Below are 21472 nucleotides of genomic sequence, written 5' to 3'. Positions count from 1 at the left end.
CAATCTATTGCAACTCGTTAGGGGTCCGGTACCTGGCACATCTAACGAGCGGCTGGCTGAAGTCCACGTCGGGACACCACTGAGCTGCGGCGTGGCAGCAGGTATCAGTCGATCCATGTGGCTGTCGGATTTCCGGCCATCAATATACCGGTCCTTGACAAGACCTTTAAATCCGACAACCATGATTTAATCCGGCCTGACTTCCTCTTCTGGCCGTATCCCCGGTGGAACGTCATTGGACTTGACGCGGCAATGAAATCTCTGCGGAAATGAAGTTACATTATAACTAGTTATAAATGTCAGGTTCCGTCTCCTGTACTCACCGGTTCCCACGCTTTATGAGATCAATATATGTCACCATTTATTATCACATCCGAAAAGGTCAGAAGTGGATTTTTAACCCACGAGCTGCAAATCTCGTTGACTGCTCTCGGGAAGATTGCCGACAATTTCCATCCAACTCCATTACCACACACCGGAAACGCTGGTCTATTTCTTATTTCCCCTGTCGGATTGTCAACATCTTCACAAATTATCCTGGATTAGGAGTGACACAGTCTACGGGGAACGTGGCAGCTATGAAGCAGGCGGCTCATGGTTTTGGCACGTTCAACCCAGGGAATTGCATATGACATGATGTCCAGCTAGTTGTGACTTTCATGATGGTGGTGGAGGAGTGCCGAAGTATCAAGGTCTTCCAGTCTTGCCTTAGTCACAGCTTTATAGGACTATTTGGTCTTCACCTACTAGAAAGCTTCCACCAACAATAGCGATTCCCACTGTTTTTACAAAAACACCTGCTAAGTATGGCTGTTCTTGTAGTTGCCCGTGAGGTGGTCTTGATGGCTCTGATGACCCTTGGTTCCAATTTCTTCTCCTTGCCAATGTAATATAGACCAGTCTCCTGGTTCTCTGCTTTATTCTACATATATTATTTAGGAGCACAAATGGTTCTTCCTTTATTAGGGTAATATGTCTAAGGCTGTCATGCTTAGGTTGGGAGAACCCCCGTCGAGCGGTGCAACACAAAGGGTACACCAGGGAAACGATACAAGGATTGCCCTGGCACAAGGGAGATGGCAGCGGGGTCACCTACCACTCACCTGAGGCTGAATCCTGCACACCCTAACATCCCTTGATGGGTCTTTCTCACCGTGTACAGTCACGTGCCTATGCTCTTCATTATTCGCTCTTACTCAATCGCTGCCCCATCTGAGATATCTCAGCGTCTTTTACTTGTGAGATGGTCATGCCCCCTGCCCCGTCGGCAGTGCTTGGGCCCCCTGCCCCGTCGGCGGTGCTTGGGCCCCCTGTCCCGTCAGAGGTGCTTGAGCCCCCTGCCCCGTCGGAGGTGCTTGAGCCCCCTGCCCCTTCGGAGGTGCTTGAGCCCCCTGCACCATCGGAGGTGCTTGAGCCCCCTGCACCGTCGGAGGTGCTTGAGCCCCCTGTCCCGTCGGAGGTGCTTGAGCCCCCTGCCTCGTCGGAGGTGCTTGAGCCCCCTGCCTCGTCGGAGGTGCTTGAGCCCCCTGCCCCGTCGGAGGTGCTTAGCCCCCTGCTCCATTGGAGGTGCTCGAGCCCCCTACCCCATCGGAGGTGCTTGGGCTCCCTGCCCCGTCGGAGGTGCTCTGACCGGATACATGTGTATATTCAGATGATCAATGCCTTTCCATGTCAGTGAAATATTAATATCTCCCGCTAATCTGGCGTTTCAGAATTGGGCTCAGGTTCCCTTTCTCCATCCTGGGAGATTAATAGAGATGGTTCGGAGAGGAGCCATGTGATTCCCAGGATCTTCCAGGAACTAATCACTTCATTAGTCTCTAATTCCAGCCTTGAAGTTACAGCTCTCCATCTCCATAATCCTAGCTCTGGAGAACGTGGAGACGGATGTTCCACTCTCTGGGTGCTGCGGACTATGTCATACAAGGCAATGAACGAAGACCGTAAGCCGGGACTGGAATCTAGATGTATGGTCCTTCATGACATGTATGGACCTTCTGGGTCATTGACCTCTTCCCACACATGACCCTCACACTGTGGATGCTGCGCTTAAAGGGGTTGACTTACAAAGACCGCTCCTTTTTTTTCAGATGGAGACTTCTTTGCTTTGTTCATCCTTCCAGCCCTGGCTTCACAAATTGACTTGCGACCTTAGAAGGAGGATTTGTTGTGGCTTTTACAGTATCATGTCGGCCGGTAAACTCTATGGTGTAAGCAGTACTTTCTGCTGACTTATTGTGGGGGACTCAGGTGAAAGGGTTGTGGGCGGGAGACTGAGAGGGGTCGGAAGGGAAGACTGAGAATTCGTCATAAAGACGGAGAGGATTCGAGAAGAAGATAGAGTTCTGGAGAAGGACAGAGACTGGTTGGGAGGAGAACGGATAGGGGTTGGGAGGAAGACAGAGAATTAGACCGAAGACAGAGAGGTGTCGGGAGGACAACTGAGGGTCCAGAAGGGGATAAAGGTGTCTAGAGAAAAACTGAGGTGGAATGGGCAAGTTTGTCTGGAAGGAGGTAGAGGACTTTGTAGGAAACCGTGTTCTGAAAGGGGCATAGAGGTCTGTAGTGTATGGTGAGGAACTGAGGAGTCTGGAGGAGGCATATGTGTCTTAAGCGAAGAGTTGGCTCTGGAAGAGCTAAAGGATTCTAGAGGAGATAGATATCCAGAGGGGGACAGGTGGGACAGTGTAGTCTGTGGGAAGAGACTGAGGGGTCTGTAGAGGGGGCGATGGGGGCGTCTGTAGGGGGGGACTGAAGGGTTTGTAAGGAGGGACGGAGGGGTCTGTAAGGAGGGACGGAGGGGTCTGTAAGGAGGGACGGAGGGGTCTGTAAGGAGGGATAGAGGGGTCTCTGGGAGGAGAACAAGTGGTCTGTGTGGAGGAACATTGGGGTCTGGAATCAGGGATGAAGGGGTCTGTAAAGGGGAAACAGTGGTTGGGGGGGGGGCAGAGGATCCTTCCCCCATTGAAAACAGGTGCATTTTTTTACAGACTGTTGGCTGTTTAAGTTGTGTGACCACTTTAGGCCAATAATTTGTTGGGGGCACCATCCATATCAAGGACCACGGCAGATTAGGCCTTCACCCTAACGGCAGTTTAACGAGTGTGCTGAAGAACCACAAGCGTATGATTGCTCTGAGAACATCCCGGTCTTGGGGTCACCGATAATCCCTGTACACGATTACACAATTACTCGGTAATCTATTTACAAGGCTAATTTTAGAAAACCAGGCCGAAATCTGAGCCGTAAATCCGGGGGCGAGAACCCAGGAAATCCACCTGCCTGACAAAGGGATGAGACGAGCGCCACGTCTGAAGAGGCTCAAGAAGGACGAAGCTAAAAACTTGCCTAAATCTTCTTCTCAACCTCAATATTTTATCATTTCTTCACCTCTTAACCCTGCGGAGATGAAGATTTTATTACTTCTGCCGATGGAGGGGGCAGGCACTTGGGAAAGTGGTGGTTTTAGATATATTTTTTCTTGGCCATCTTGGAGCACACACATCCCTCTTATATTGTGTATATACAGGTATCCCTGTAGCTGCTGCTTTTGGCAGCCTGATATGTTGTATTTGCTTTTTGCCACCATGTACTGACCTTGTTTTGCACTATTTGTAGTCGATGAGCCCTGTTTCTTCCCTCCTGGCCATGCAGCATTAGGGGGGGTACTCTACGGAAATCAGTCATTTCTGTACAATAGTCACAAAAGATTACCATCAGTGTTCTCATTAGTGATTGGGCTTGCAGGAATTAATCTCTACTAGCCTGCTGGTCACCTCTTGGATCACATGATGTGGTATAGCTATCACAGTCACTCCCTGCCTTTTTAAGATGGTGGAGCCTGTCTTCCCATGCCGACTATAGCTTTAGCTAAACCGCTCTGTGTGCTGTGATTCTATTACTTTGTACATGGAGTTGTTCTGAAGTTCTCCTGTTGCCTTGTTGTTTCCTCCCTGCTCTTCTGTTCCTCCTAAGCTCTTTTTGTCTTATACGTGTGTGTGTGCGCTATAGATTTGGTTTCCCCTATTTGTCTATTTCGCTTGACTTCATCACTCCTGCCCTGGACCTCCCCAGGGGTTGGATGGAGGGGGTATAAGATCAGGGTTGGTCAGGAGCAGGGCAAGGAAGGAAGCCCAGAAGTCCTCACCTTCAGAGGTAACTCTGGGATTAGGGATGCCGGGTGTCCGACCTCGGCCGATCAGACATGGACAATCCTAAAGATAGGTCATCATTATAAAAGTAGTGGACAAACTCTTTAATTCTGGACAAATCCTGTAAATGCAGCTAATTTTCTTTTAACAGTAACAACAGACAGTCACATGTAAATGTTTACAGGCTTCGCCGACTGTCATGTCGGCATCCGGATCTGTTCAGACTACAGATTCTGACTCTCCACCTAATAACTTGTTTGATGTCTGTTATCGGCGCAGGGAGACTTGGGCGTCGACCTGCAGAGGTGTATTTCATAGGCAGGCTATCAAGAGTTAATCTCTGCTGGTCTGCTTGTTAGTCTCCTTTGATCACGTGTTGTGGGGGAGCCAATCACATCTGCTCCCCTCATATATATGCTGACTAGATCCTTTCTTCTATGCCAGCTATAGTTTATCTTAGCTGGTCTGGTGAGGTGTTGTGATCCAGACTGGTGGTTGTAGTACTTGTGGTGGAGTTGACCCTTGTCTTTTATTGCTACCTTCCTGCTCTTGCTTTTCTCTGGAGTTTCTCATTGTTTGTTCCTGTGAGTTTGCAGTATGTCAGAGTTTTGGTTTTCCCCTGTCTGACTTTATCTTTGTTTCCATTTCACCCTTGCCCCTTCTTTTCCTGGTGGGAGAGGGAATCAGATTAGTTCTGGTTAGGAGCATAGCCAGGCATGGAACTCCAGCATCTCCACCAACAGGAGTAACCCTAAGGACCCCTAGAATGAGGGACAGCATAGCCTACAGTCACATCGTAACCAACGTGAAATAAATAAAGGGGATGTGATGCTGTAAAATCCCTTTAATCTGGCACTTGATGGTCTGGAAACTGTAGGATAGCGCATCGTGCAGCAACACTGCAATAACAGAGACGTACAGGTCCTGTTGGATGGATGCGCCTGTCCTCGTGCTGACTGACATCGGCACCGATGCCCTTTATAACCGGTGGATCTCATGCTCTGCCACCTTGAACCTTCCAGCTTTTCTTCCAGGACCCCAATGCAACATTTATTCCAGGTCCCAATTTGTCCCGTGACACTGGTGCATCCGCTTGAGCCTCTCCGGTGCACAGAGAGGCTCCCGCGTGGTGCACAGAGGGGCTCCTGCGCGGTGCACAGAGGGAGGGGCTCCTGCGCGGTGCACAGAGGGAGGGGCTCCTGCGCGGTGCACAGAGGGAGAGGCTCCTGCGCGGTGCACAGAGGGAGGGGCTCCTGCACGGTGCACAGAGGGAGGGGCTCCTGCGCGGTGCACAGAGGGAGGGGCTCCTGCGCGGTGCACAGAGGGAGAGGCTCCTGCGCGGTGCACAGAGGGAGGGGCTCCTGCGCGGTGCACAGAGGGAGGGACTCCCGCACGGTGCACAGAGGGAGGGGCTCCCGCGCGGCGCACTTCTTATTTTCTGCTCAGTGGTTAGCGGCCTCCATTGATTATTACAGGTCGATCTTCCGCCTCGGTTCGCTCCTTGTCAGAGGCTCGGTAGTTAGCGCTGACATAACCGGCTCCACTTCCCTCTCTCCATTTCCATCCTCAGAAGTAAAGTCCCGCCGTCTGTGCTGAGATTACATATAAATGTGTTTTACTGCTAAATATTTAATACTGTGGATGTAGCATCAGCAGCGGTAATGTAGAGGCGACCGCATTACACCGTTACTGGAAGACGCCGGCTACGCGCCTGTTATAGGGAGGTGAATCTGGGATGTTCATGCTGCGGTGCATTATCCTAGAGGGGGGGATAGGGATCATCCCAACCCTGTGCACGGGGACTGAGGGCGATACCACAGCTACTTAAAGGGGAACTCCAGAAAAATATAGCTTCTCGACATCAATATTGGAAGGTTCACTTCCATGCACTGGATCCTGGGAAGTGGCACAAGAGTGGAAATGTTGCTCAACAATAAGAAAACTTCTCCTCTTCTTCTTGTAGCAGTTTCTATTCTCACCCAGGTTTCCAAGATATGGTTATAGTCTGCAGTCAAATTAAGGGACTGCTCTAAAAGTGACCGTCCTCAGATTTCACAATGCAAACTGCAGACATTATTACACAACTATTAGACCTGGGGAGGAGGATGTGCTTTGTGTATCTTTAAACTCCATCTGCATCCTCCTAGCCTGATTGACAGCTCCTCAGTGTCCCTCCTCTCTGCTACTGCTGAGTCACCATCCACCTAGCCTGATTGACAGCTCCTCAGTGTCCCTCCTCTCTGCTACTGCTCAATCACCATCCACCTAGCCTGATTGACAGCTCCTCAGTGTCCCTCCTCCCTGCTACTGCTCAGTCACCATCCACCTAGCCTGATTGACAGTTCCTCAGTGTTCTTCCTCTCTTCCGCCTCTGAGTTGCCACCCATCAAGTCAGATTGACAATTTGTAATTGTCCCTCCTCCATTTTGCTGAGTCGCTAACTATCTAGCCCAGTTGACGGCTCCTCAGTGGTTCTCCTCTCTGCTGCAGCTGAGTTGCCACCCATAAAGATTGATTTGACAAACTCCTCAGTGACCCTCCATCATTTTGCTGAGTCACCAGCCACCTAACTGATTGACAGTTTCTCAGTGACCCTCTTCCCTGCTGCTGCGTTTTTACCCACCTAGCTTGATTGACAGCTGTTCAGCGGCCCTCCTCTTTTTTGCTGAATTGCCCCCCACCTAGTTCCTCTTACTCTCAGCCAAGGGGATGTCTGGCGCACGGTGCAACACAGAGGCTGCACTGGGGGATGGAAAAGGGTAGGAAGGCCCTTATGGTAGGAAGTGGGGAGATAAGTCACCACCTGACACTAACCTGAGTCTGCACTCTGAGCTCCCTAATATCCCTAAGCGGGTCCTTTCTCCCCACTCCCTGTGCCGCCTGGTCCCTATGTGTTCTTACAATCACTCTGGTTAGTGTGAGAGTTGGTGAGTGCACTAGATGACACCACTACTGTAATAAAACACAGGGGAAGGAAGACAGATGGGATATAAGCAAAAAAGGATATGCACCAACTGTTGCAGCCAAACACCAGGGCTGCAGGAGACAGGAGCAACTTCACTGCTGCAGCCAAACACCAGGTCTGCAGGAGACAAGAGCAACTTCACTGCTGCAACTTAACACCAGGGCTGCAGGAGACAAGATATCAACAACTTTACCGCTGCAGCCGAACACCGCGGCTGCAGGAGACAGGAGCAACTTCACTGTTGCAGCCTAACACCACGGCTGCAGGAGACAAGATCTCAGCAACTTCATTGTTGCAGCCTAACACCACGGCTGCAGGAGACAAGAACTCAGCAACTTCATTGTTGCAGCTTAACACCACGGCTGCAGGAGACAAGAGATCAGCAACTTCAGTGCTGCAGCCTAATACCACGGCTGCAAGCAACATGGCTCCAAGAGCTTCAACAGACATCCTCCTTCAATGGTGGTCAATTCAGAATGATTTCTCTTTCTATAACCAGCACCAGGAGATGGGACATGTGACTATTTAAAGAGAACCTGAAATGTACTAACAAAAAACTACCAGCAAGGAATGAGTCCTTATCCCTTGCTGCACTAAAAGCAAATATGTTTAATATCTAGAGTCTTACAAGGCAATATGAGACTTGGATCCCAAATCTGTCACAAGTCTCCCCAGCACAAAAGGCCCTCGTGACAGTTCCTCAGGGTCTCTCCTCCCTGCTGCTGAGATCTCACATTAAATACAAGCTGCAACTGTCGCGGTGAGTGAGCAGAGGTAGGCTAAGCTGTCACACATCCGGAGTTGGTGGAGACTGAATATTCTTGGCTTCATCAGCCGATCTGGAAAGGAGTTTCACTGTAAGTACACCAGTCTCATCAGGACTGACAGATAAACCTCCACCTAGTATCTAAAGAAAGCGGAGGGTCTGTACGGGTATATGGATACACACATCACAGATTTATAATACCGCCACAGGTTTATAATACCGTCACATGAATACTGATTAATTGCCAAGATGGTGAATTCTCCGTCTTGTGTTTTTCTCTCATCTTCAGCCGCAGCTGAAGGCTCCTGAGACTCGCTGAGACATTGTAACCTCATTATCCATGATGTCTTCTTCCGGCCGATCACCCTTGTCCCGGCACTTGTCGGACTCATCCTTATACATCAGTCTGGACACTTAATGCTGGTTACACTGATTGATCCAATTACTTCGCTTGCAGACATATAGTAAAGCCTCCGCCTCGCACACGCTCTCCGCAGCGGGGAGCACATAGATGACGCGGGAAGCATGGCGGGGACTTAGAAGGGGATTCACCTCTCCTCAGTTGACTCTTCAGCTCTGCCATAGATAAGTATAGAGGTTGGATTAACCGGGGTCGGGAGTTTTATATTGCCTGAGGGAAGATTTTCAATAACCTGAGTCTCCCATATCACACAATCAACCGAGCGAGACATGATTGAACAATCCAAAGAACATTTATTATAAGCAAATCTGAAGGTCCATCAAATAATCCACCACACAGAGGGTAAAATAGTCCAGTAATGGGATAAATGTCCCGGGGATCAGTCACAATCCTCCAGCAGTCCTTTTCCAGGGAAATCGGGGTTTCTCAATGACTCTCTGGGGTGCTGCCTGTAGCCGCAGCTTCTCCCCTCAGAGGATCAATCTTCTTCCTTGTCTCTTGAAGTTCTCCGACAGACTGACCAATCTCCAGGTAAACAGAGAGTTTAGGTGGATCCCAGGCCTCCCTCCCCCAGACTTGGGAACAAAAGGCCAGCAGGGGGTAATTAACCTAACTTAACAGGACAATGTACACAGAATGGACAGAGGACCACGTCCAAAATACGAACCCACACACAACCCACAATATCCCACTATCATAGACTTCAATCACAATGTGCTATCTTCCACCAGAGTTTGGGAACAACCGCTGTCTCTGATGCCCTTCGCCGCAACCCTGGTATACGATTGTCTCCGGCATTTACAGAGGAGCACCTGCCAGATGGGACACCTCAGCTCTGCCACTCTTCCCAGTAAAGGGATAAATGTCCCGGGGACCAGTCACAATACTCCAGCAGTCCTTTTCCAGGGAAATCGGGGTTTCTCAACGGCTCTCTGGGGTGCTGCCTGTAGCCGCAGCTTCTCCCCCAGAGGATCAATCTTCCTCCTTCTCTCTTGTCTTTCTCAGCTAGAATGAATAATCTCCCCGGTAAACAGAGTTTGGGTGGATTCCAGGCCCCCTCCCCCAGACTTAGGGACAGAAGCACTGCAGGGGGTTATAACCCTGCAGACAGGACAAATAATACATAGAATGGACAAAGCACCACGCCTAAAATACGAACCTACACAAAATGATACACAACCCACCATATTCCACCATCACGCTGAGCATCAAATGTTGGAAAGAAGTCAGTTTAGCACAGGCCGCGGACCTGCTGAGATGTTTTGCCTTTTAATAAAGAGTTCCTAGGCCGTGATTTTTATTTTATAGACATGTTTTTGCCACCTGATGAGTAAATGTCAGAAATCTATAGGCGCAAATCTATTCAAAATATCAGGTAGACCATACCTACAGTCATGTGTGGCTTTAGAACATTACCTGATCACATGAAATTCTAGGCTACTCTCCCTGCAACCTTCCACTTGTCCATCCCGGAAGGCCTTCTCCACTTCTGCATACTTCCCCTGTGTCCTCCTGGATGTCCTTCTACTTTGCTGCTTTCCTTTTCTCTTTTCTAGGTGTGTTTATACTTTGCAGTTTCCCCTTTTCCCTCTCTGCGTGTCCTCTACATCGTTTTCTTCCCCGCCCCCCCCCCCCCTAAATATCCTTGTCCTCTGCATTTCTCTTGTCTCTCCTGGGTGTCCCTTTCTCTCCGTCCTCTTCTCTTTGAAGCTCTTGGGTGTTCTCCTCTTTTTCAGACTTCCCTTCATCTCGTTATCTCGCCTGAGCATTCTCCTCTGCATTCTTCTCTTCTTTTTTTTTTTTCCTTCTCCCTAGATGTCCTCCTCTGCAACCTTCACATACTAGAGGATGAGGACACCCAGGAGAAATAAAAGGAAGGTGACCGATTATGAGAACACCCAGGGAGGATCAAGGGGATGGAAGCAGAGAAGAAGGACTCTCAGGATAAATAAGTGAAGACTGCAAAGGAGGAGGACACCCAGAAGGGACAATGAGAAGGCTGCCAAAGAAGACATCTAGGGAGGAACAAGAGGAGGATGCAGAGGAGAAAGGTACCTAGGAGTGACAAAGGGAAGACAGTAGAGAATGAGGACACCCAGAATAAAGTCTTCCCCTTGTCCCTCCTGGGTATCCTTCTTCTCTACATCCTGCTCTTTTTCCTCCCTACATGTCCTCTTCTGCAGCCTTCTCATTGTTTCTTCTGGGTGTCCTCCTCCTTTGCAGTATTCCCTTGTTTATCCTGAGTATCCTTCTCCTTTTGACCCTCCTGGGTGTCCTCCTTTGCAGCCTTTCTGTGTCCCTCTTGGGTGTCTTCCTCTGCTGCTTTGCTTTGTCCCTTCTTGGTGTCTTTCTCCCTCTTCTGCAGCCTTCCTCTTTTTTCTCTTTCTTGGTGTCCTCCTCTTCTGCAACCTTCCCCTTTTCTTGGTACCCTCCTCCTCTTCTGCAGCTTTCCTCTTTCCTCTTTCTTGGTGTCCTCCTCTTCTGCAGCTTTCCTCTTTTCTCTTTCTTGGTGTCCTCCTCCTCTTCTGCAGCTTTCCTCTTTTTCTTGGTGTCCTCTCTTTTTTGCAGCCTTCCCCTTTTCTTTTTCTTGGTGTCTTCCTCTTCTGCAGCTTTCCTCTTTTCTCTTTCTTGGTGTCCTCCTCTTCTGCAGCTTTCCTCTTTTCTTGGTGTCCTCCTCTTCTGCAGCTTTCCTCTTTTCTCTTTCTTGGTGTCCTCCTCCTCCTCTTCTGCAGCTTTCCTCTTTTCTTTTTCTTGGTGTCCTCTCTTTTCTGCAGCCTTCCCCTTTTCTCTTTCTTGGTGTCCTCCTATTCTGCAGCTTTCCACTTTTCTCTTTCTTGGTGTCCTCCCCTTCTGCAGCTTTCCTCTTTTCTTTTTCTTGGTGTCCTCCCTTCTGCAGCTTTCCTCTTTTTCTTGGTGTCCTCTCTTTTTTGCAGCCTTCCCCTTTTCTCTTTCTTGGTGTCCTCCCCTTCTGCAGCTTTCCCCTTTTCTCTTTCTTGGTGTCCTCCCCTTCTGCAGCTTTCCTCTTTTCTTTTTCTTGGTGTCCTCCCTTCTGCAGCTTTCCTCTTTTTCTTGGTGTCCTCTCTTTTTTGCAGCCTTCCCCTTTTCTCTTTCTTGGTGTCCTCCCCTTCTGCAGCTTTCCCCTTTTCTCTTTCTTGGTGTCCTCCCTTCTGCAGCTTTCCTCTTTTCTTGGTGTCCTCCCCTTCTTCAGCCTTCCCCCTTTTCTCTTTCTTGGTGTCCTCCCCTTCTGCAGCCTTCCTCTTTTCTTTTTCTTGGTGTCCTCCCCTTCTGCAGCTTTCCCCTTTTCTCTTTCTTGGTGTCCTCCCTTCTGCAGCTTTCCTCTTTTCTTGGTGTCCTCCCCTTCTTCAGCCTTCCCCCTTTTCTCTTTCTTTGTGTCCTCCCCTTCTGCAGCTTTCCTCTTTTCTTTTTCTTGGTGTCCTCCTTCTCTTCTGCAGCTTTCCTCTTTTTCTTGGTGTCCTCTCTTTTTTGCAGCCTTCCCCTTTTCTCTTTCTTGGTGTCCTCCCCTTCTTCAGCCTTCCCCCTTTTCTCTTTCTTGGTGTCCTCCCCTTCTGCAGCTTTCCTCTTTTCTCTTTCTTGGTGTCCTCCCCTTCTTCAGCCTTCCCCCTTTTCTCTTTCTTGGTGTCCTCCCCTTCTGCAGCTTTCCCCTTTTCTCTTTCTTGGTGTCCTCCCTTCTGCAGCTTTCCTCTTTTCTTGGTGTCCTCCCCTTCTTCAGCCTTCCCCCTTTTCTCTTTCTTGGTGTCCTCCCCTTCTGCAGCCTTCCTCTTTTCTTTTTCTTGGTGTCTTCCCCTTCTGTAACTTTCCCCTTTTCTCTTTCTTGGTGTCCTCCCTGCTGCAGCTTTCCTCTTTTCTCTTTCTTGGTGTCCTCCCCTTCTGCGGCCTTCCTCTTTTCTCTTTCTTGGTGTCCTCCTCCCTTTTCTACAGTTTTCCTCCTTTTTTTTTTTTCTTGGTGTCTGTCACAAAACTCTGCTTCCAACTCTCTGGTACCAATTTGGGACAACACAGTTGGCGAGGTCACGCAGACGTCAATTCACTCAAGATTAAATTGTATATTTAATCGCCATAAGGGCACACTAAATAATACACTATATACAAGATGGGATTTACAGATATTATGTCAGAAATTGCAGATACAAATAAGAGTTGCAAACAGATACACAGATGAGTCAGTTACCTTTTCTTGTTGCCATGCCTTGGTGCTGGCATGGTGGAGCCACTAGTTTCCTTGGAACTCCCCACACGTTATTTGACGTGGCCTCTTAGAGAAGAACCCCCTCAAAATGTCCGCTATGATTTTTCTGAACCTATGTACCGACCCCTTGTGACCTATGATTGGGCTGGACATGGGCTGTGCCTTCAGTTTCCAGAAAGTTATGAATTGGCAGTTTTCCCCATATCTCCGCCTCTGAATGTCACACATGGAAGATATGACTATCATAATTCTAGTCATGATTTGATCCATCCATAGCTATGAAACATGATGGGTCTGTTGGCTTCATTCAGCGAGTTATTAATTTTGGGCTCATATGAACGTCCCATTGTTAATAAAAAATATATGATGTGTGTCTCGCCGCCATGAAGCCGAAAATATGCCTGCCCTATCTGTGGGAGCTGCGCACTCCCCAATATTGTAACTTTTTCCTCGGAGTCAGACTGACTAAAAAATATCTTTTTGAAGCTGGCCTAAATCTTGCAGTTGCCCATTTACTTCCCTAGCTGAATTACTTTTGTCAGCAGGGGGCTTCTCTGGTTCCTTGCTTTAATTTTTCGGTTTGGTCTAGTTTCGTTGTGTTTGTGTATTGCTTCTTGTAAGGCTCCGTGAGTCATCACACCAAAGTCTTGATTAAAATCCCCTCTAATACTCCTGTAGTCAGTCAATGTTCCTTACGATGTCCTGTTTCTCTTCATGTACCGGACCCTTGACCCCGCCGGTCACCCTCGCTTCTTTCTCAGGGGTACTATTTGCATTTTGCGCTGTTTTTAGTCCCCATGCTCCGGCTGCCGCCTTATTCAGTCTCCCCCCTCCGCGGCTAGAAATTAATATTATGGTTTCCTATCGAGGCTTTTGTAGACTTTCCATAATGTCACAAACGTCTTGATTTATCATATTTTATATAATTAATGTAAATATCTATCTTTTCCCTAATTAGTTTTTATTAAGCGACCTCTTTATCCGCTGCATATAACATCTGATTGCTAATAAGTCTTTCCATCTCTAATAAGTTGTCTCTTTTTTCGCATGAAGCTTTATAGCGTAATATTAAGACCGATTGTTCCTATGCTGAGCTGTCGCCCCTATACAGACTTATGTAGACCAAAGAATACAGCAGCATGCATTGGATTGTTTATTGTGCAGTCAGAGCAGCTTGCACTTGTTACACTTGTTTTATTCTGTATGGGGTGATTGTCAGATTTAGTGTTTTTTTTTCTAGATCCTTTGCAGATGCATAACTCCTCTGCACACTTATGGCGTCAGTGACGGGTCTGAATTTTGGATGATGGATCTGTTTTGGGGGTGACAGTCTGTTTTGGGGTGACTGATCTGTATTTCGGGTTGACTGGTCCGTGTTTGGAGGTCAATGTTCTGTATCGGGGGCTGACGGCTCTGTATCGGGGGCTGACGACTCTGTATCGGGGGCTGACGGCTCTGTATCGGGGCTGACGGCTCTGTATCGGGGCTGACAGCTCTGTATCAGGGGCTCACTGCTGAGGGCTGACGGCTCTGTATCAGGGGCTCACTGCTGTGGGCTGACGGCTCTGTATTGGGGGTTGAAGGCTCTGTATCGGGGGTTGAAGGCTCTGTATCGGGGACTGACGGCTCTGTATCGAGGGCTGACGGCTCTATCAGGGGCTCACTGCTGTGGGCTGACGGCTCTGTATAGGGGGTTGAAGGCTCTGTATCGGGGGCTGACGGCTCGGTCTCGGGGGGCTGACTGCTCGGTCTCGAGGGGCTGACTGCTCGGTCTCGGGGGGCTGACGGCTCTGTCTCGGGGGCCGACGGCTCTGTCTCGGGGGCCGACGGCTCTGTCTCGGGGGCCGACGTCTCGGGGGCTGACTACTCAGTATTTGGGGCTGAGGGCTCGGTCTCGGGGGCTGAGGGCTCGGTCTCGGGGGCTGAGGGCTCGGTCTCGGGGGGCTGAGGGCTCGGTCTCGGGGGCTGACGGCTCGGTCACGGGGGCTGACGACTCAGTATTTGGGGCTGACGGCTCGGTCTCGGGGGCTGACGGCTCGGTCTCGGGGGCTGACGACTCAGTATTTGGGGCTGAGGGCTCGGTCTCGGGGGCTGAGGGCTCGGTTTCGGGGGCTGAGGGCTCGGTCTCGGGGGCTGAGGGCTCGGTCTCGGGGGCTGACGGCTCGGTCTCGGGGGCTGACGGCTCGGTCTCGGGGGCTATGGGCTTGGTCTCGGGGAAGTGACGGCTCGGTCTCGGGAGCTGACGACTCAGTATTTGGGGCTAATGGCTCGGTCTCGGGGGCTGCCGGCTCGGTCTCGGGGGGGCTTACAACCTGGACTCGTATTTGCCTTGTGGGAGAATCAGAGACAGAAGAATTTTCTTTACAGATGAGGCATATTTTCTCTGGCGCTGGGGGTCTTGTTGTTTCTCTCCATGTTTGCTTTGGATGCAGATCATGAGTGAATCGTCCCATCAGACCAGACGTAATAGATCACCACTGAGTCACATGGACGGGGGATCTCGGAGCCGCAAGTCAAGAGTTCTAACGAGGGGCGAACTGTGGGAACCTGAGGGGCACAGCATGTGTCTGCGGACCCCAAATTACATCTCCGTGATCTATAATAGGTCCAAGTCTAGTTTGTAGTGGGCTTTATATCATGTAGCGGCTGGAGCGGCTCCCAGTATTCCCAGTATGTCATTCCCATATATCATACTGGTAGTGTAACCTTCCCGAACCTTTCATAATACGGTTAGTGGGGTCAATTTAAAATAATAAGATTTGGGGACAATGGATACTTTCTACGTCCGCCATGACCCTCGCGTCAGACCTACGGAGTATATCATAATGAGCCGCTACCCTTCACTTCCCGAGGAAACGGCGCGTCCATCCACATTATATAGGAACCAAATCATAGCTATACAGCATCATCGTCGAGGTCCCATGATGTACTCCAGTCCAGGACTGGAATTCAATTCCACCAACATAAGTGCGTCGTCCATCTTAGGAACATTACAGCGGAAAAAAAAACCCCGTACGCAGAGCGCCTGTCACTGGGCCCTCCCAGGGCATTTTTTTTGCATTTTGACATGTTATCCACCAAGCAACTGTGCAACCCAGGCAGCATTAAACAAGAATTCATTACGTAGTCACTGTCGTTTTAACAAATGTTGCATAAATTAACAGTACTAACGGATTTACGAACATTTGTAATTTAATTTAAATAACAATATGCTTCTTTCTCCACTTATGAGCCTCCTTTTCTCCTTCCCCTGGACTCTAGATCTTTACTTTGAAAAACTGGTCATATCAAGACAGTGTAGGACCCCCGGATTGAACCGACAGGGCCGAATCTAAGACCAAGCCGACAGGACACCCCGGGGGACCGATCCGACAGGGCCTCCCCCAGGGACCGATCCGACAGGGCCTCCCCCAGGGACCGATCCGACAGGGCCTCCCCCAGGGACCGATCCGACAGGGCCTCCCCCAGGGACCGATCCGACAGGGCCTCCCCCAGGGACCGATCCGACAGGGCCTCCCCCAGGGACCGATCCGACAGGGACTCCCCCAGGGACTGAGCCGGCAGGATGCCCCGGGGACCGATCCGACAGGGCCTCCCCCAGGGACCGATCCGACAGGGCCTCCCCCCAGGGACCGATCCGACAGGGCATCCCCCAGGGACCGATCCGACAGGGCCTCCCCCAGGGACCGATCCGACAGGGCCTCCCCCAGGGACCGATCCGACAGGGCCTCCCCCAGGGACCGATCCGACAGGGACTCCCCCAGGGACTGAGCCGGCAGGATGCCCCGGGGACCGATCCGACAGGGCCTCCCCCAAGGACCGATCTGACAGGGCCTCCCCCAGGGACCAATCCGACAGGGCCTCCCCCAGGGACCGATCCGACAGGGCCTCCCCCAGGGACCGATCCGACAGGGCCTCCCCCAGGGACCGATCCGACAGGGCCTCCCCCAGGGACCGATCCGACAGGGCCTCCCCCAGGGACCAAGCCGGCAGGACGCCCCGGGGACCGATCCGACAGGGCCTCCCCCAGGGACCGATCCTCCAGGGCCTCCTCCAGGGACTGAGCCGGCAGGACGTCTCGAGGACCTCCTCCTTCACCTGTACAATGACTGATAACACCTCTATATAAAGTAGATAACACAGAATCCACTGTTCACAGCTCACCTCCTCCTGTACAATGACTGATATCACCTCTTTATACAGCAGATAACACAGGATCCAGCATTCACAATAGGTGATGTCACAGCTCACCTCCTCCGCTAGTACAATGACTGATAACACCTCTATATAGAGCAGGTAACACGGGATCCACCAGTCACAATAAGTGATGTCACAGCTCACCTCCTCCTCCTGTACAATGACTGATAACACCTCTTTCTACAGTAGATAATGCATCATCAACTATTCACAATAGGTGATATCACAGCTCACCTCCTCCTCCTGTACAGTGACTGATAACACCTCTTTCTACAGTAGATAATGCATCATCAACTATTCACAATAGGTGATATCACAGCTCACCTCCTCCTGTACAGTGACTGATAACACCTCTTTCTACAGTAGATAATGCATCATCAACTATTCACAATAGGTGATATCACAGCTCACCTCCTCCTCCTGTACAGTGACTGATAACACCTCTTTCTACAGTAGATAATGCATCATCAACTATTCACAATAGGTGATATCACAGCTCACCTCCTCCTGTATAATGACTGATAATGCCTCTATATTTAGCAAATAACACAGGATCCACCATTCACAATAAGTGATATCACAGCTCACCTCCTCCTGTACAGTGACTGATAACATCTCTATATAGAGCAGATAACACAGGATCCACCAGTCACACAATAAGTGATGTCACAGCTCACCTCCTCCTGTATAATGACTGATAACATATCTATATACAGTAGATAACACAGGATCCACCAGTCACACAATAGGTGATGTCACAGCTCACCTCCTCCTGTACAGTGACTGATAACATCTCTATATAGAGCAGATAACACAGGATCCACCAGTCACACAATAGGTGATGTCACAGCTCACCTCCTCCTGTACAATGACTGATAACATCTTTATATAAAGTAGATAACACATGATCCACCAGTCATACAATAGGTGATGCCTCGTACATGTCACTGTGCACACGCTTATTAGATGCGTCATGAGTCTATTGCAGCTAATGTGCGGGTGCATTTCCTAAAGCAGCATGGAGTTGGAGTCTGGATCGTCTCCATTGTTGTGTGTGAAAATTAAAATTTTACTTTAAATATAGATTGTGATACGGTAGAAACATAAAACCTTGGCGACATTTCTTTATTTTGTATTTCTTCCATTTGTCTGTCTTCCCGCGGTGTGGACTGTGGTCACTGATTGTCCGCAGTGTCGGCTTTGTGTTATGAGCTTCGTGTTATCAGCCGCTTCCATCTAATGTGCGTCCCGCACTGGGAAAACCAACACGGCGTGCGATAACATTCCATTAAGGACAGGAAGCGCCGCACTAATGTGCCGTCACACCGAGTCACCGTTGCCCGGTGCTTGTCACAGACGGGGCTGAGCCGCTCGCTGCACCGACCATGTGTTTATCCTTCCATGCAGCCAATGTCAGAACATGACGCTCCGCGCCGTGCATTACGTCTGCTGATGTTTACTGTGGGACGGGGTCTCGTGGCCATAGACTTCAATAACACATACATTTCCTTGCGTGGAGCAGCCACTAAGGGGGGGTTACAGTGATCGGAGGTGCTGTGGATGGCAGTATAATTGCAAGGAGTAGAGGGACCAGTAAGGGAGGACTATGTGCTGCAGTGTATTAGCTCAGTATTGTAAGGGTCCAAATCTTTATATGCTGGAGCATCAGCTTCTAGATCGGGAGAGAGCAATCCAAAGATTAGGTGCAGCACTGGAGAAGTCTTGGATAAGGGAGTGGAGACCATAGAAGAAGACCGCAGGAAAATGTGATATATCACTGAGTGAATAACAAGATGATAAAATAGATGATGTAGGAATGGGGCAGGACCAGAATGTGGGTTTGGATTTTGCAGAAACAGCATTTTCTCGTTGGTTCCGCTGCAGATAACACTCGATCGAGTGCAGAGTGATCCGCTTCTGTTCAGTGCAATTTTTTTAGTGAATAGTTCAAAATTTTAAAGGGGTTGTCTAATCAGAGTCTCAACAAAGTGCACTGGCCAAAGTGATGAACGGACCGCTCCGAGTCCTGCCGTGTAAGGAGGAACCGCGCTCAGACGGGGCATTTTCTGTGCAATATAACATGGTGGCCTTTCAGATGAAAAGACCCTCCCCAATCCCCCCGACCACTAATGCTGTGCATATACCGGGTGATATGTACACTATCATCCTCATGAAATAACAGCTTGAGGGTCTCTTTCCATAGGACTATAAAGTCTGAAGAGGGTGAGGCTTTATGATCAGGGGCAGGGCTTTATGATCAGGGGCAGGGCTTTATGATCAAAGGAAGGCTTTATAGTCAGGGGCTGGGCATTATAATCAGGGGCTGGGCTTTGTAATCAGGGGCTGGGCTTTATGATCAGGGGCAGGGCTTTATGATCAGGGGCAGGGCTTTATAATCAGGGGCAGGGCTTTATAATCAGGGGCAGGGCTTTATGATCAGGGGCAGGGCTTTATGATCAGGGGCAGGGCTTTATAATCAGGGGCAGGGCTTTATAATCAGGGGCAGGGCTTTGTGATCAGGGGCAGGGCTTTGTGATCAGGGGCAGGGCTTTGTGATCAGGGGCAGGGCTTTATGATCAGGGGCAGGGCTTTATGATCAGGGGCAGGGCTTTATGATCAGGGGCAGGGCTTTATGATCAGGGGCAGGGCTTTGTGATCGGGGGCAGGGCTTTGTAATCGGGGGCAGGGCTTTGTAATCGGGGGCAGGGCTTTATAATCGGGGCAGGGCTTTATGATCAAAGGAAGGCGTTATAATCAGGGGCTGGGCTTTGTAATCAGGGGCTGGGCTTTGTAATCAGGGGCTGGGCTTTGTAATCAGGGGCTGGGCTTTGTAATCGGGGGCTGGGCTTTGTAATCGGGGGCTGGGCTTTGTAATCGGGGGCTGGGCTTTGTAATCGGGAGCTGGGCTTTGTAATCGGGGGCAGGGCTTTATAATCGGGGGCAGGGCTTTATGATCAAAGGAAGGCGTTGTAATCAGGGGCTGGGCTTTGTAATCAGGGGCTGGGCTTTGTAATCAGGGGCTGGGCTTTGTAATCAGGGGCTGGGCTTTGTAATCAGGGGCTGGGCTTTGTAATCAGGGGCTGGGCTTTGTAATCAGGGGCTGGGCTTTGTAATCAGGGGCTGGGCTTTGTAATCAGGGGCTGGGCTTTGTAATCAGGGGCTGGGCTTTGTAATCAGGGGCTGGGCTTTGTAATCAGGGGCTGGGCTTTGTAATCAGGGGCGGGGCTTTGTAATCAGGGGCGGGGCTTTATAATGAGGGGCGGGGTTTGTCTTGTTCGCTCTTTGATGCTGACAGAACAATTTCTTGGATGATCCGGCAAAATCTTAATCCAAAAATCCTAATGTCTCTATTGCTGCCATCCCCGTCACTCCGGGTCACTCCGGGTCACTCCGGGTCACCAGCATGGACGTCCTGACACCAGAGAGCAATCTATTAATCCAGATGAGTTGGAAATTCTATTAATGAACAATAATGTTAGCAACACCTGATATGTAACAGAACGTGACCTTAAAGGGACGGGTCCAGCTCTGATTGGCGCAGTAGGACGGGCCTTTATGAACCTCTTAAAGGCACGGCGCGCGTCTTCTGTACATTCTGTACTTTGTCCTGTACAGTTATATACCCGGGATCTGCTCATTATTGTGGGCACCGGTGGTTACGTACATTACCCCCCACCCCATGATTGATTCCCTTGTAACACGTCTGCTAGTGGGAAGTAAAGGAGAATGGCGTTAACATTTCTACAGACTGCCGGGGTCCACCTCTTATAACGTATCCCCTGTGTGATTAATGGTGCAGAGGGTCTCAGAGCCCCCGCCGACTTGCGTCATGCCTGACCCTGAAATATACACTAAGCCCCTTTCCTTAAAAAACATCTCAATTCCAGTGCGTAAAGCGCAGACCTAGGAGAGCGGGCCCGCGCCTGTCTGTGGCGATAGATCACGTGATCTGGCATTTACTGTCTTGATGATGACGATGATGGTGGTTTCTGTGACCGCGCCGAGTATATACACCCCGTCCATTGGACTATATATCTATCATGGAGGGCAATCGGATGTAAAGCGACGATTATTACCCAACGATCCGTCCTGGTGATGCGCAGATGTGCTGGATACAGGCTTTATAGCCTGATAAATGAGGGTCCCAAACTGAAGACCCCCTTTAAGTTCCCATGACCCATTAGGAAAAAACCCCTAAAACTCTCCCAGCTCCGCTCCTACATACAACAGTGAGGTCCCCAATAAAGCGATGTCATCTGACGTCCTCCAGGTCTCAGGCATATAGTGATGGCTCTGCTCGGGGGGCAGATACGGTTATGTGCAGTCTCTGCCTGCGGACCCAAGCGCCCCCTTCTCCGGCCCTGGACTCTGTCGCACCGTCTGTGATGGTTGCACCACTCCTATTTCTCCATGATTTTCCGCTACTTTCCATACATGTACTGTAGATTGCCGGCGGATTTCCAGATTAATATCTTTTGCCAATTTTATTCTAATCTCAATGATCAAGGAGTTATTTGCATACCTTACTGATCGCAGGGGGTCCGATCTCTGGGGACCCCCCTAGTGATACCAAGATTGGGGCTCCTGGATGGAGCAGAGGTGCACATGCTCAGTCTCCGCTCCAGTCCTCGGCCGTGGGACTGACGGAAATGGCTGAGCGCAACGCTCTGCTGCTCCATAGACAATGAATGGATATGAGGCGGCACGTGCCAGTCTCCTCCATCCAGGACAGAGCTGCCGAGCCCTATTCTTGGGGTCCTAGAGC

The 21472-nt window shown here is 50.1% G+C and overlaps 1 protein-coding gene across 1 annotated transcript in view; it reads left to right on the top strand.

The window, feature by feature from the left end:
• TTC33 (tetratricopeptide repeat domain 33) overlaps positions 1-21472 on the top strand; it is a 163148-nt gene that overhangs the window by 63597 nt on the left and 78079 nt on the right. The gene's annotated exons all lie outside the window — the stretch shown is intronic.

Source organism: Anomaloglossus baeobatrachus, chromosome 1 (assembly GCF_048569485.1).
Source record: "Anomaloglossus baeobatrachus isolate aAnoBae1 chromosome 1, aAnoBae1.hap1, whole genome shotgun sequence".
NCBI lineage: Eukaryota > Metazoa > Chordata > Amphibia > Anura > Aromobatidae > Anomaloglossus > Anomaloglossus baeobatrachus.
The sequence above is the reverse complement of the archived record's forward strand: the minus strand, read 5'-3'. Positions and strand labels throughout refer to the sequence as shown.